We start from the raw sequence: 6,472 nt of genomic DNA on the forward strand, positions 1-6,472 counted from the left end.
TATGTGAATATGAAAAATGGAAGAAATGAAAGCTCCCCATATGGTCACTTGCCAGAGAGATAAGTAAAATCAAATGCTCACTAGAAGTCCGTCATCAGTTAATTCATGTTATGTGATGTTCAGTGAGGATTTGGATACCATTTTAAAATTAGCAGTTAGGTAAGGTAGATATTACATGCCATGGCTAAGTTCACTTAAGAACAGCTTCTTAGGTTTACTCGAAACCCTCTATGATCTCTGTAAACTATTTTAGTTACAGTACCACTGTTTCTCAGTACAAACTTTGAATAGCTTGATCACACACTTTAATCAGCATGCATCAGGAAGTGCACAAATCCAGTATGAAAAGACTGACTGAGGGAAATTATACATTTACTACGTTATTTATGTTATGTAAGGGTCAGACTTATGAATTGAATAGATTTCTTAATTCAATTTCAGCGTCACCTGCAATGGTGTATTCCCGAGACACAGTTTAAGCTTATGTTGGACTGGAGGAAATGGTGTGCCAGCGGATATTTATGATTGTTGGCACGCAGATGGTTTTCACTTGGGTCTTATGTAATGACATTTTATAACATAACAGCTAACTTGTGTGCTCAAATCATGTATTAATTAGACCACTAGGGATTGATCCTAGGCCAAAGCCTCCAAAAAAGGAATGCTGTCTTTCCCAGAAAAGACCTGTATTTATGTCTATTTATGCCTGATCTATACAGTACAGTAGTCTGAATGATAATCTTTGTAGACTTTAATCTACTGAAGTGAATTCAGCAGTTTTCAATGTATTATTTAATGGCTGATGTCTCTCTCTTTCTCTCTCGCTCTGTTTTTTTTCTCTGTGTGCTGTGTGCTGTGTGTGTGTGTGTGTGTGTGTGTGTGTGTGTGTGTGCATGTGTATCTTAGAGACTCAAGGTAGAGCCAGTTCCAGCGGCCCCTCGTTGCCTCAGGGCGATGGAGAGCTGTGCTCCTAACTCTCGCTGCTGTGACCCCTGTGCCTCCTGCCACTGCCGTTTCTTCAATGCCATCTGCTACTGCTGGAGACTCAGTCGCCACTGCCCAAAAAAGATTTAAACACTCACCTTGACACACACACACACACACACACATTTGCTTATACACAGCACGTAATGCTCTGCAAAACTAGTGACAACAGAGCAACACTATCCCAGATGAGCCCATCTACCTCCACTTTCAGACACAAAATCAGTCTCTCATCTGTGCTTAGTGTTCTATTGTTTTAAATGCTTTGACAGAATAAACACTCACTACATTACAGGCCTTAATAATATAAGTCATTAAAACGAAAATGCATCAATTTGTGGGGGACAAAGTTGAACTCAGTTTGTATTTTCAACTGCATTCTGTGGCATTGTTATTATTATGACTTTTTTTTTTCATGTGACAGACAGGCAGGAGATTGTCCCATGTCCCTTAGAAAAGCAGTTAATAATGTTCCAACTCACAGCTGTATTTTGAACGTAAACAGTACCACTGCTCAGAGGTCTAGCAGTGAAAGTATGAGAGGGTGAGGTGAGGAATTGGGGACTGTTTGTTACATAACATATTTTTTTCCATGTCTTTATGTTCATTATAGACTCAGCCAGGATCTCAGCATAATGCTTATATTCAGTTTGTCAAAAGAGTGCATAAATGTTATCAGCACATCACTTTTCTTGGGTCATATTGATCCTGGACTGTGCAAATCTCCCAGTAGCAGTCTGTCTTAAATCTATGAAAAAAAGGCTTTTATTTACAATGAAGACATTCAGTGACAAAATACTGTCCATGTACTATTCATATATTCCTTCAGAGTGACTTATAACTGCCTAAGTATACCTAATATTAAGTTTATTTTCTTTTATAAGTATACTTATCTATTTGCTTTCACACTGTTCTCCTTTCAGTGTACGTCAATGCATTTCTAAAAGGATACATGAGGATAGATTGTATTTTTGTGCACTGATATGCTCATTTGTATTAATGCTGTTTACTCCAGTCACAAGGAGCTGTTGGTCCTCTGTGTGACAGCTGGCCTTTCTGTCATATATGTATTTTTGTATTAAAAAGTAACTACATTTATTATAATCGTGTTACCGAATAGTATTTTAATTTAGTTTAGTCAATTCAGAGTGCCATGTGTGTATAAGTTTAAAGTATAGTTAATTCACAAGTAAATCAACTGTGCATTAACAAATGAAATGTTAATTAAATTAATTCAGTGTAAGCATGTATATAGTTGTAACATAATCTATCAGCTTTAAAAAGAATTTTTGCTTTAATTTTTAGAGATACACATTCCACAAAGCATGGCTACATTTCTAACTAAATTTTCCACTGTCTTTATGTTGTCACTTGGTCATGACTGTCTTTCTTTCTTTCTTTCTTTCTAAACATTTCAGCAAATTTTACTGGCAGATATAGGGAATATAGGGTTATGTGTTTAAGTTTTTAATTTAAAACAATATGAATAAATGGTCAAAATATGTACATATTTGGTGGAAAGAGCACTAAAACAAATCCCTTCGCAAAATAGGAAACACTGAAATGGTAATCTAATCAATTAACTCATTAGACTGAACACTTAGGGTTTTGTTACGTCAAACATCAGCTAAGATTATTGTTTTTGTGGAAACTAAATGCACATGGTGTAACTGGTTGTTTCAGTTACAACACTCAATGTTTACAACAGCAAAATATTTTCAGTTTTAGTTTCTCAACCTTACCAAAATGTTTATTCAGACAGTAAGAACACTTTGCTATATTTGATTTATCAAATACTGAAACTTTATTTAAAAAAATATCAGAAAGGATCACACAGTGTAACATTGCTGTTGCATTTCTTCAGTTCTAAAATATGTATTGTGTGTTTTTATCAAAAACAGTAGTGGAATTGTACAAAAGATTTTGTCCAGTTGGGGGGCATTTACTATGTGTTTTTTCACCTATATTTTCTTCTGCTAATTGTGTGAGTTGTTCTGAGAATAGCATAGAACATTTGGTGAAAATGACTAATGGAATTAGATAATAACTGTGAAGCAACATTGTGCATATTTTATAACCCCCGGTCAAAAACCTTAATGATATCCAAGAAGAACCATTGTAGATTTTTCATTTTCTCATTTCATGGAGTCATGATCTAGTCGACAATGAAAAAGATTAAATTGCTATTTAAATTGATGAAAATGAAAAAAAACGAATTGCTATATTGCTATCATGTATTATAGTAAATGATCATCAATTATATACTGAAATGAAGCATCCTGATGATGTTATTAGTATGTGTATGCCAATACCAGTGATTTTTAGGAAATATTGGTTTGTATAGACAGATTTTAATCAGTTCATGTAGCTAAATAATAAACTGAATGCTGTTCTGCATCCCTCTGTGACTTTTCCCCACATGAGTCAATAGCTTGTACATTGAAGACTTTTCTTATTTTTTGTGAAAATTTACTTTTGGCTTCCCAAACTACTCCAAAACCATGCAGAGTCATTATGATAGCCCACTGAGCATGCAGATCCCCCACTGAACTGAATTTCTCATTCCTGACAGATGGATTCATTTTCACCACAGCCTGGATGCCAAATTACTCAAGACAGAAGTATGGTTTATCTCTTTGACTTTGAGCATGTAATATAATCTTTACTATTTATAATTATTTCAAAAAAGGAAATTGCGTGATCTAATCTCATAATCAAAAGTTTAAACCATGATAAAAACAACACATTTGAAGATCACTTCTTGAAGAGAAGGCAGGGTAATTACTTCTAATTAAGAATGTGCTTATTTAAACATCCAGTTATTATTTAAACATTTAATAATATAATTAATAAATAAATAGAATACCAGGGAGTGCCATCTTAGTACCCCTGGTTCATTTCAACTGGGACCGATGCGTACCATTCGCAGTTAATGGTTATGTAAGAATTGTGTGGATATAGAGTAACTACCATTAATAGGAAGCCATCCAAGTTATCATGTCAGTTCAAACCGTGTTGCATCGTTACATAAGAGGGAAAAGAATGGCATTCTCCAGTGCTAACAGAAGAATGAACCCCATATGTCTGAAGGAGGAGAGTGCCCTGAAAATGCATGAGGGAGTAGCACCTCTTGAACTTATTAAATCTCTAAATCTTTTCACCATAAATAATATATATTTGGAAAGTTCTACACTGTAGAAAACATGCATTGAATTCATGGACGCTGTTTAAATACACTGAGGAAAAGGGGTACATCAGGCACAGGTATTCCTAGAAACCTGTAGTGGCCCCTAAATCTTTTACTTTTACTTTTAAGGTCATCTAACCCCCCTTTCTCACCCAAACGCTATCTATCAAATCTATCAAAGCGTCAATTCAAAGCTCAACATGATATTAAAAAATTCTGTATCTGAGGAACAAAAAGAGCAGTCAGAAATGTTTCATATGGTTTGAATTGATCAGGGGGAAAAAACTTTGGATAGCAGGAATTAGCTTCCATTACAATCTTAATCCATGATTCAAATGTTCTTTAGCAAAGACATGTTTTAAAAGGTGAAGAACAGAGTAATTTAGAAGTGAGAGAGTGATTGTTTTAATTTACAATGGCATATGCTTTAGGTCTAAATGTTTTGGATCGTTCAAGTCAAATTGGCTGTTTGGTGTCTTTGAATTTACTTCAAAGTATCACATTCCATGCCTTGATTTGGCTTTGATTTAATTCCAATATACATAAACAGAATATCTCTTGAATTGGTTTTGTTTGTGTTTGTGTGTGTGTGTGTGTGTGTGTGTGTGTGTGTGTGTGTGTGTGTGTGTGTTTGTGTGTTTGTGTGTGCATGCGCGCACGTGCATATTTCTTCTGGATCTCAGTTCTTGTCAGCAGATTTAAGCACTTTTGTGTCACAGCAAAAACTAGTTACAGATTCCCTCCAGACAGTTCTGTAATTTTATTAGACCTATTAGTTCGGTCAAAGAAGGTTGATCGCTCTTTCTTTGTCTCCATATCAGTTTAAAAGAAACTAAAATTGCCAAAATGTGGCATTGGGGCACAAAGACCCCACAGGGCTTCTTCAGTGTGCCTTGGCAAAGATTTTGAAACTGTCTAAAACTCTTCATTGAGGTGCTATACTATTGTACCATGAGAAATATCATGATTGGTGGTTTTGCTGAAGAATGTGGAAAATGCAGCTTAAGGCTGCTCTAACATTCAAATATGTTGAGTTATGGTGCTTTACACAGCCATGTCATATGGTTTTCATCATCATCAAACCATTCAGTGATCATTTGTACCCTGTGGATGGGGGACATTATGGACTAGTCGAAGGATGGCTCACCTGACTGTATGGCTTTTTCCACTGCACAGTAGACCATTCTTTCCATCACTTTACTCACAAGTGTGCCATTGTACGTGTAATAATGGGGTTACACACTTTAACCTGACCACAGTATTCCTCCCTGTGAAGTTTATGACCGGCCGCTCTTGATGAAACTGCCTTTTATCACCCTATATTAACTAATTCAGAGGTGCTTAACTCTTTTGCCAAGTGTTTCCAACAAATAGATGGTCAAGCACTGACAAGTGTGTTCTAACAAACACATTGCACAAAGTTCATGGTATCTCCCCCTCTAATCTTAGTCAGTACACAGGAGGACTTGGGTTTTCCAGCATTTTATACATTAGCCCACAAATTGTAGAATTTTAATCACTTTATGAACTAAGAAGCTGTGTGAAAAGACTGGCCTCACCTGTATGTTGACCATGTGTGAATGTTACACATATAAACATATTGTAATATTCGAGGTGCTTTAGTGGCATAATGTTATTTCAGACACTTGTGCACTGATGCTGATGAAAATGAGACCAGTCTGTTAACCAGACCGAAATTCAAGCTTTTGTTGGGGGCGGAGGGAATAATATTGACCAATAATGAAAGAAAACGCTGGTAACTTGATACAGCCCAGAATTACGGATGTACTTGTATGAATATATTTGAGGATACCGATTAATTAAATAAGGCCGTGTGGCGTCCCCTACTGGATGCCAGTCACATTTACCGATTTTTACTACATAGTACGATTTTAAGGAAAGGACATACAGGCTTCAGGAAATTACACCTGACTGTGTCCACTGAGAAAATTGGGCTTGATATCCTTATGTATATCCTACTTTCTTACTCTAAGAGCATACTTTTGGTAAATGATGTTTTATTTCCTTAAACGCTCCTCACAGACTATCACGCTGATCTTCAGAAAACGCTAAGCCAAAGTGAAACTCATAGACATTAATTACTTTGTACTTGGAAGACTTAAAAGGGAAGTAAGCAACGAGTGGTTTACTTAGTCTGTTCAACCTGTTTATATTTTTACTGTGGGAACTTGTTTATTTAAAATAGTTTTGGATATGATGTGATAAGCAAACATTCTGAAAGCGTAGGGACGTTTTCAATATGACGTCAGACGCTGTGTGCTGCGGTGTGAACCTGTCAGG

Source organism: Chanos chanos, chromosome 3 (genome assembly GCF_902362185.1).
Source record: "Chanos chanos chromosome 3, fChaCha1.1, whole genome shotgun sequence".
Lineage (NCBI taxonomy): Eukaryota > Metazoa > Chordata > Actinopteri > Gonorynchiformes > Chanidae > Chanos > Chanos chanos.